Source organism: Miniopterus natalensis, chromosome 6, assembly GCF_054644295.1.
Source record: "Miniopterus natalensis isolate mMinNat1 chromosome 6, mMinNat1.hap1, whole genome shotgun sequence".
Classification (NCBI taxonomy): Eukaryota; Metazoa; Chordata; class Mammalia; order Chiroptera; family Miniopteridae; genus Miniopterus; species Miniopterus natalensis.
The window spans coordinates 20,367,138-20,377,875 of record NC_142086.1 but is presented as its reverse complement, the minus strand read 5'-3'; the positions used below and the strand labels follow the sequence as shown (position 1 = coordinate 20,377,875).

The window sequence follows — 10,738 nt, the reverse complement described above, 5'->3', positions numbered from 1 at the left end:
TTTTTAAAATATCCTGTGGAGACAGTGACCTTGTCTTTAAAAGATGATAGTCCTTTCAGTACGATGTCTTAAAGGCTTCGCCTTTCATATCTGTTGGGAAGGAAACGTCCACATTTTTCAAATCTCTTATTATAGTTTCCTTTTTTGTTTACATAGGGGACGAAGTTTATAGCTGTGTGCACACTGGGGGTCTGCAGCAAGAAGTGTGTATTTTCAAAGACATTTTTAATGATTTAACAATTTTTGTAAATCATTTTCAGGCTTCTACAGCTGTAGCTTCTCCCTGTGAATCCCCTGCTTGCTCATGCATAAGTGTATTTGCAAAACCAAATATACAGGGTTGGTGTTTTGGTCTGTTAGTGATTTTTTCCCATGTGTAATGTGTTAGTTGAGATGTTAAGTGGTGGATGAGCACTGTGGATATCAGTTGGGAAGTAATTTTAATCATGTGTGATTGGTCACAAGGCCTGAGTTGCAGTAACTATTGCTGATTTATTTAACAATGCCTTGTTGCTTTGTATGCATTAACATTCAGGTGTCTATCCAACAGGGAGCCAGAGTACTTAAATTCACAAAGCTAATGTTACAACTACTTAGAGGTGGCCAAATGTAAACTAAAAGCCATAATTAAAGTGGTGCAATTCTATATAACTTAGCATCAGTAGTTTAACAAATTTGCATTGCTATGCAAGGGCTTGCATTATTAAAAAAATACATATTATTTGCTAAAATCACTTAATTTAATGTATACTCCATTAGAGCACTATGTACATGTATTTGCCCTGGCCCTTGTGCATAGTGGTTAGAGCATCGGCCCCAGCCAACCCACCAAAGAGTCCCAGGTTTGATTCTGGATCAAGGGGAAGTACTTGAGTTGCTGGTTCGATCCCTGGCCCTAGTTGGGTCCGTGCGGGGGGCAGCCAACCAATGTGTTTCTCTCACATCTCTCTGTCTCTCTTTCTCTCTCTTTCCCTCCATCCCTTCCACTCTCTCTCAAAAAAAAAAAAAAAAAAATCAATGGAAAAAATATCCTCAGGTGAGAATTAACCAAAAAATGTATTTATAATCATCAACAATAACAAGAAAATTTTAAGCCACTATCTTGTTATTTTTTAATTTCTTTCTATTTACTCACTAATGTTTAAAGACACACACACAGCAAGTTGACATTTCCCTAAATTAGTAGCCTGCAAAAATCAGCAAAAAACTGTTTAGAGAATTATATTGAAAGTTTCCTTAAGTGTAAGAATTCAATGCTATAATTCTATTCCACTAAGCTTTATAACTCAGCTGAATAAAGCCATTTTGAGAAAAGAAATTATATAAAATGAGACTACCTGGAATAAATTTTTAACATCTTGAAAGCACATATCTATAGATAATTTATTAGTTTAATGTTCTTACTTTGCAGATTCATTGGTAAAATTATCAGAATTTTATGTCAAATACAGGTTTCTGTATGAGATTTTTACTTAGGAACGGTACAAACAGAATTACAGGGAGCAACAAATTCAGACAGCAACAGACTGAAACTCTGGTTTCTAGAGCAGTCTCAGCAGCTTCATATACAAGCCCACACTTTAACATCCGCTTAGCATAATTAATAAGGACAATAACAGCAGTGATCATGCTGCTAATATTGTTATTCCTACAGAAAAGCAAAGGATTCTTCCATAGTTCTTTAAAAATCTCAAGAGTGGTGAGCTGCAACTCTTACTTTCCAATAGTACTCATGCCTGATTAGATTCACAGGCAATCTTGGTAACACTTTCACAGCAAGATGGTGTAGAAGATAAATTATCAAGTAATCATTTACTCTCCCAAAACACGTTTTATTGATTTTCAGATTCCTGGCAACAGGTTCTATCTGTGATAGAAGAACCCAGAATTCTATATTTTTCCCTTAGATAATAAAAGAACCATCTCTAATAATGGACAGTATTTCCAATCACTGTTAGGTTACGTGTTTTTTTGATATTCTAATTTAAGCCTTAAAAATCAGTTTTAAGAAATGCTACTTATTTTTGTGCTCACCAAAATACGACATGCCTGAAAAATTTCATGTTTAGGGCATGGAGAACTTTAGTACTACACTATAGATATTAATTTCTCTGTGTGTCTATAAGACTGAAATTAAATATATTTCTATAGTTTGCACTTAATGAAACCTATTAGTTCAGCTTCTTAAAATATTACTTTACTCCTTTTTGATTTTTTATATTGATTTCTATTTATTAGGGTTTCATAAGCTTATTACTTGGGTCTTGTAAACGATCTCCTCTGTAACACTGGGCAGCCTCTGCTTTAATGTCCGTTCACTATTACGCCATGTTTCTTTAGGCTTCTGTTGTGACTAAAAAACAGATTTCTCATAAGTGAATGGAAATGAATCAGAGAGAGATTTGAGATACAGATAGTAGGCAGATAGGCTGATAAATAAGTATGCAGACCGAGAGAGATGTCAGGAGTTACCTTTTTGTCGATGACAGTCTATCCTGTTTTCAGATCAATCTGCTAAATCTTTACACTTACAAAAGCAATCTAACTTATAGGATGATTGCTAAGCATTTGTGTTATTTAACTGTTCTCTGAATAACGGTCATATGTAATAAGCCATGTTTCTAAATAACAGGGTCGCTCTGCCACTGAAGATCAAAGAAGATGTTCTTTGAATTTGAATCAACCAGTTTTACTTTGCCAATCCAGAAGTGTCTACACACTGACTAACATCGTAACAAGACTATAAGGTTCTTGCAGCAGTTCCTCCCGGCCTTCATTGCCCTCCTCGGATCAGGTCTTCTTCTCTGATCTTAATCAGTGCAAAGCATGTCTAAGTAATATCCCTGGCTCAAGTCTCTCCCATTTCATTCCACCCCTTATTTTGTTACCATTGATAAGTTTCTTCTAAAACACTGATCAAACAAATTCATCCACTACTGGAAACCTATGGTGACATGATGCACCTCCCAGAACGACTGACATAAATACTGACAGCCCCGCGTGCTGACAAGGACTCAGGGGGACTGGATAACCCAGCGCTGCGAGTGGAACCCTGGACGGCACAGCCACTTTGTGGGGCGGTTTGGTAGTTTCCTATAAAACTAAACATGCAGCTATGACACAGTGAGCTACTGCACCATCGGGCATTTACTCCAGAGGAATAAAAACATATTACCACAAACACCTGTACACAACGTTCATAGCGGTTTACTCGTAACAGCCAAATACTGGAGACAACTCAGATATCTTCCGAAGGCTGAACGATTATTCTTATCCTGGGACGTCAGTCAGTGATCAAGAGGAACAAACTATTGATACAGGCACAACTTGTGTAGATCCAAAGGAATCAGAGTGAATGAAAAACAGACAGACAGACAATTCCAAAAGGTGCACACAATATAATTCCATTTAGATAACACTTGTTAATGATGCCAGGGATCCGAAATCGGGATGGAGGGTGGAGAGCATGGCTATAAAGGGGCAACACCAGGGACCCTCGTGGTGACTGCATCCGCGTTAACATCCTGGTTGCGACACTGTACCCTGGTTTTGCAAGATGTTGCTGTTTCATCATCTGTGTTCTCCTACTGGGTAAACAGTACATGGGATGTCTCTATGATTTCTTAAATTTTCACGTGAATCTATAATTACCTCGAAATGAAATGTTTTATTAAAACAAACAAACAAAAAACCACAATTATCATTTCACGATGTTTACAAAGAACTAGAAATTCCTCAGAATTATATGTAAGGACATTCAGAGTATGTCCTTGGGACATTTATTATTCTTATCACTCGCTTGGCTCTCCCCCCTCTCCTCTCCCCTGCAATCTACGCTTCACGCGTGTTCAGCCGTGTCAAGCTGTAAAGCTTCTTGCACACTAGCAGCTCACCTGTGGGGCGATATTTATAAGGGGCCCAGCCATGCAGCCTGCGGAGGTCTGCACACAACAATAACCTATTTTTAACATTTCTAAGTACCAGTCACTATTTTATGTGCTTTAAAAGTATCTGCCCATTTAATCATCAATACAACCCTAGGAAATAGTCATTAACTTCTTTATACAATAAAAAAATTGAGGTTTAAGGGGGAATGTGACACATTTTGGAATCACACACAGGTGTGCTTGACTACAAAGGATGTACACCTAACTCCCTAAAAATGAGAAATATGTTTGGCTATAGGCTCTCTAGGTGCCGAGTCAAAGGGGCCAATGGAGTCACTTACAAAGTCACAGTGTTTATTACACAGAATAAAGTTGCCTGCGAAAACCACGAATGTTCCAGAAACTGAGGACAGATTAATGCGCCTGTTTCCTAACAGAAAGGACACCACTAAGACAATGGTAAGTATACTGAATAGCATTTTTGTTATTTCCAATTGCACTTAAATGGTTATGAAATGATGCTGCACAGACTTCTTGGAAGTACTAAAAGTTTATAATCACTACTTCAACTAAACTATAAACAAAATTTCAGCACACTTAGATTTTAACATACTGAGTAGATTTTCCAAATTTTGAGCCATTAATGTTAGTCGCTCTTACGCCTGGTTCTCTCTGTGGTCTGGTGGTAGTTGAAAATCTCAGCTTAGCACGTGTGCCTCACCTCCACTTGCAGGGAGTAATTTTTTTAAAAATTATAACTGTCAGATCAAAGTGGAAACAGTGTTCAATAAAGCATTCTACTTGTTTGAATATGCAGATGAATTGAATAATATAGTCTGTAGATCACTTGACCGGTATATTAGAACATTTCTAGAAAAACATTTAAATAAAATTTCATCTTCTCAACTACTACGCAATATAATATGCTATTACACAGCATCTCATTAGGAGATAGTTTCAGACATTAAATTATTCTTCTAAACTTTATGTTTATGTAGTTGATATTTTTAAATGTTTCCAGTTACATTTTGCTTCACTAAATGATTCATTTTCAGTTTTCCTTTTGGTTTTATGGGACTTTTTATTTTTTATTTTTTAATATATCTTTATTGATTTCAGAGAGAGGAAAGGAGGGGGAAAGAGAGAGATAGAAACATCAATGACGAGAGAGTCATTGATCGAGCCCCCAACCCAGGCATGTGCCCTGACCAGGAATCAAACCCCAATCCCCTGGATCCCAGGTCGATGCTCAACAGATGAGCCACGCCCGGCCGGGCTCTGGAACTTACTTTAAATAAGAGTTAAAATAGAGGATGTTGTCAGGGTGAAAACATGCATACATTAATGAACAGGTTATTTTTAGAGGGGGAGGGAAAGAGAGTAGAGATTTTTTTCATAATTTAAAGTACACCTCAAGGGAATTTGATAGGTTCATAAATTGGTTCTCAGTCTCTAAGTCTGATAATTCACCACTCACCTTCCAGACACCTAAATGAAATGCATCATTTCTTGTTTTGTGTTATTATTATTAACAATTTTTTATGGGATCCTATGTAGAATCTATTAAAATAAATCCTTGGAACTATATGAAAAAATTGTTTGCTCTATATATTTAGGGATTTGTTATGTATATTTAGTGATGCTTGTTTGTTTTTCTAGAAGCTTTGGTGCCTCACTAGCTTTCAAATGTTCTTCTACAACTCAAGTGAGACTTAGGGAGAGGTGGTTTGCCGTCACCTGCCAATGTTTCCTTTAGAGCCATCTTCTGGACTGTAGATTTTGGTGGACATTTAAGTCCTTACTCATAAACAAGTAGGAGCGTCCAAACCAAAAAAAAAACAGTGTAAGTTAAAAACCAAAAATTAAAGATGAAAGGGACTGGGAATTCTTTAGATGTAAAATAATTCTGAGAAAATATTTAACTAATATTTAATTTTATGTATAATACTCCTCTGAATTTTTTCCAGTACATAATCTCATTGGATTTACAAAAAGTAAGAACATTTGATGATCCCTATTTTAGAGCTGAGAAGAGATTAGCAGATAAATCACTTTCTTCACATTTACACACCTAATAAGTGTTAATTTAAAACCTGCAATTTGTTTCCATTTAGATAGCACAGAGATATGATTCACAAAGAGAGGTGGTCTTTTTAAAATCCAATTTTTTTTTTTTAAGGTCGAAAAGTTAGCATACATCAATGCAATGAGTTTACTTTACAATAGTTCTGTGCTCTAAAAGGGCTCCATTTATTTCATTAATAATTGCCACCCTTCGTAAGTCTAAGGGGTGCCCTGAAGCTGTAGCATTCCTTCAGCAGGCACTCTTAGCAAATGCCACGTTGCAATTTTCTTCATATATAAACAGAAGCCCCAGGAGACAAAGATGAAACTTCTCACATGAAAGATTACACATTCTAAATGTCAGTCTCTCAAAATACTCTAGACCCTTTTTAAAGATAGTTAATGCAAATAGACTAAAATGGGCTTCAAATTATATTTCAAAGCATTTTTTTCTTTCTTCTAGACAAACAGGTTGGCAGATACATGCACAAGGTACAAAGCCAAACAACTCTGTGAGCAATTACCGTGCTATCGGTGAGCAGAAACAGAAAAAAACGCCATCGAGTCTGAAGAGATTGGCACGATACCGTCTGCAATTAAGATCACCATAACCTAGCTAATTGTTTTGGTTCACCACGGCTAGTGAAGTCTGGTCCAGCTCCTAAAATTGCCAATGTACCACAATTGTCATAAATTATATCTACACATAATGTGAAACTTTGAACTATACATCTTGTGTCCATGTAGAATGTTTAATATTTTCTGTTTCTTTATTCTACATCTGGGTGCTTTTTGATGGAATAACTATTTAACATCTACTTTACAATCTCAAGTGAGTTATTTCTTAACATCCTAAGGTAGTTTTCATTTTTCAGTCATGAATTGGTAGATCAGTATACTTCATATATATATGTGTATGTATATATGTATATATATATCTGTATCTTCCTTCTTATAATTTATAATATTATTTACATCTAGTTGCTTTAAAATAACCAATCAATATGTTTTTCTGGCTCATACGAAGACATACGTATGCATGTTAAAATTATTGTAGTAAGCACCCGCGTATAAACGCATGAGTGGGTGTCCTGAAGATAAATTCATCACATATCTTACTAACTTTGTACAGTTAAAGTATAGAATAAAGATTCTATAAACCGTTAGAATCAAGGAACAGACCCTAGTAGTACCAACAGAGACACAATGTTGCAGTGTTGGAGATGTTTGTTGTCTGAGAGAACTCCATCTTTTAAACATCATAAACCGACAGAGTGTCCATGCTAGACTCTCTCCTGGGACTTCTCGCTTCCTTTAGATACATCTCATCTCTAGATTTCTGTCCTGTAATTATTATTAAAGTCCAACAGTTTTAAGGGAGAATGCATAACAATGTGGGTGCACTTAAAAATGGTTAAAATAGTAAATATTATGTTATGTATATTTACCACAAAAATGAGGACAAGCAGAGAGAGGGAGAGAGAGACCTTACATTGTTTTCTTAATTTGTGACACACAAAGTTCATCTAATAGCTCTGAATCACTCAATCTGTAGACCTACTCGAAGCGCTGTGGATATGGACAAAAGGCCTCCTCCGTCTTGAAACTCTTTATAATCTACTGTAAAGGCAAAGTAATGTAAAACTTAAATGTTGCTCAAGGAATTCAGAGGAAGACACTTAAAATATCCTGGATCAACCTGAGCAATGAGTGAGCACAGAGTTGCTCGTTGCACGTGGATGTCCCCTGGCGCAGGGAGCGCATCTCTGCCGGGAGGGCCCCTTCTCCTCGCTGCCCACCACCCTGGCGCCGCCGGTCATCGCACCCGCAGGGCCGCAGGGTCGGTCATTTGGGTGACAGCGGGTAGCCACTGCCTTCCTTTCGGCGGCACTGTCCTCTGTGGCTCCATATGTGAACGAAGATCTTGACTCAGAGACTTGGATTTCCGCTACCTTCCTTTTTAAGTTCCCAGGAGAATGAGAAGAGTCAGCATTAGCATCCCTGGGGACGCTCGGTGCCTCTGTACATACAGATCTGGGGTTTTGTTCACGGGGTGATGCAGGCATGTTCATAGGTATCAAGAGAATTAAAAATAACACTGATCTATTCTATAGCCATCTCTCTCCTTTAAAAAATACTTTGCTTGCACTTTTAAGGAGAAATAAAACTCGTGGTTTTCCTTTTATCTTGAAACACCAAATACACTGCTATTCAAGTATAATAGATCGTGGATCTTTAGTATTGCAAAAAGTCAGTCTTATTATAGTCCTATTACAATTTTACTTGACTGATTTCAATTTGTCATGCCTTGCTTTAAAGTATTTCCATTTTTAACTTAATTGCAACTCGATGTTTTTAAATAGCTACATTCTAAATATATTATGTGAAAATAAGTATCTATGGATTGCACAATTTCACATCCCCACCATACTCCAGTTTCTTCCCCTTCTATTTTTTGTCTCCTTATAATTGAGTCACATCAATTGATTAGTTTAGTTTTCGTCTTGTGCTTTAACAAAATTACGTTTTTCCCCACAAAAATGCCCTGTTTTTGCAATATGTGGGATCATTTTCTAGGTCGGGAAACATCTAAAATGGTGGTGTGGGAAAGTAGGTATTTGATTTAATATCAAATTTCCACTTTCATCTACTCACTAAACTCCTGAAAATCAATATTGCTATACACAGATTTTCCTGCAGGTACTCTGCCAGATTTGCTATCGCTTGAATTTTATGTGACACTGTCCTTGTCTTAACCCCAACAGAATTTCACATTTTTAATAATTTATTAAGTTCATTTGCTAAGTGACTTTTACATTCTGGCACAGTGGTGTTGCCTAATAATTTTCTAATACATAGAATCTTATTTTCCCATGTGATAGTGTAGCATCCGTTTCAATTTATAAATTGAACAAGGTGACAGAAACAAAACGTAACAATATGGTGCTGCGTTCACGTTTCAAGGAAACCGATTAGAAAATGTGAGGACGTTGTTGCCTTTCTTACACAAGAACTGTCTTGGAGAAAATGTTAAACCACAAAAGAGATATTTCTGCCACCAGAAAGCTTCACAATAAAGAATAAAACGGAGACTCGTGTATTTATATGTGAGCGAGTCTCTAAAATGGGTTAGGTAAGTGGATTTAGGCAAGTGGCATGTAGTATAACAGGAGCAAAGTACAGGAACACATTTTATCGGCTGTCTTATATATCTGTTCCCCCTTTAGTCCCAGGGAAAAAAAAAGTGAATAGAGGAAAAAGATGAGTGTGTGTGTATTTTCAATCAGGCCACGAAATGTGGAGGGGGTGCCGTATTCTCCTAGGAAATTAGCGATTGTTAAGATTCCCCCACGAGTTAGGAGTTATGTAAAACATAACGCACCTCTTCAATTCTAAGTAGGTTTACAGTTTACAGTTACCAGAAGGCTGTCTTGAGTTCCATGCTCCCTCCAAACTATCTACGGTATTTAAGCCAGGAGCTCACCATGTGCTTAGTGAACACCACTCAGCTTCAAGTACCAAAGTTAATATACATTTGATGAGAGCATCTGTAGCCTTACTGGACCTCTGGGTATTTTTTAACCTATAATCTAAGGGTTATTTTTACAAAATTATCTTTAGATTTTTTCCTGACGATTATCGCCTCCCAAGCAAATGTTTTTATTGTCTCTCTTATTTCCTGCTTTTAGTCAATGAGAATTGCCATTCTCTAAAACTGGAAAGCTACATAAATATGCAGAAGCAAGATATTTAGAACACTTAAGTCTTAAATTAGGTAAATTCTGAATGTCTGTATATTATTTGCCCTTAAAATTTTATCATTCAATACAATGCCTGCCCACACAAAAAGGCCTGTATATATTTTTTTGAATGAATGAACGAATGAACAGATGGTTCTGTTCATGGCTGTGTCCCCAATGCCCACACAGTAGGTGGTAACTAAAAGGTATTCAAAACGTTTCACTGTTTCCTGCTTTCATCTCCTACACAACTTTACATAAGTCAAGGTCTTTTTATTATGGACAGATTGGGAGGTGTGCAACCCCATAGGAGATTTAAATTGTCTGTCCTCTGACTTTAATTTAATATTTTAGTGGGAGTTTCCCTACCTAAGAAATCCATTTAATTTTTAATTGGATGACATTATTAGTGATAATGCTGAAAATGAGGTAACACTTAACATTTCAAAGAATTTTAAATCTTCTCATTGAGAATGAAACACTGCACATCTTAAACACGATGCCAAGGTACCGTGGATACCTTAACTTGGAATTTTTATTTAAAGTTCATTGGATACTGTTTGTAACAGTAAAAAATATATCAAGCATCCTAAATGGACATTAGAGTGAGCGAGAAACTTGTATAGTTACACACTGAAGTGCTCTTTAGCATCTAAGAAGCCTGATCTTGAGTAAATATCAAAAACGTATCATTGAATGAAAAAGAAAATTGGGAAGAGATAACATATCAGTGCGTTAGCACTAATTCAGTCAAAAATTTGTATCCCCACCCACCCGGCATGGCTCAGTGGACCAGGAGGCTGCGGTTCGATTCTCGGTCAGGGCACATGCCCGGGTTGCGGGTTCGATCCCCAGCAGGGGACGTGCGGGAGGCAGCCGATCAATGACTCTCATCATTGGTGTTTCTCTCTCCCTCTCCCTTCCACTCTCTGAAATCAATAAAAACATATTTTTAAAAAATTTGTATTCTCTTTTTAGGAATCTTCTAGCAACTGGTATTGTTCTGGGCAAGGGGCATACTACAATGAACAAACCCACTAACACATA

At 36.9% G+C, this 10,738-nt stretch overlaps 1 protein-coding gene across 2 annotated transcripts in view; it reads right to left on the bottom strand.

Annotated features, from left to right (window-relative positions):
• Positions 1-10,738, bottom strand: part of CADM2 (cell adhesion molecule 2) — a 995,556-nt gene that overhangs the window by 432,521 nt on the left and 552,297 nt on the right. The window lies entirely within an intron of this gene.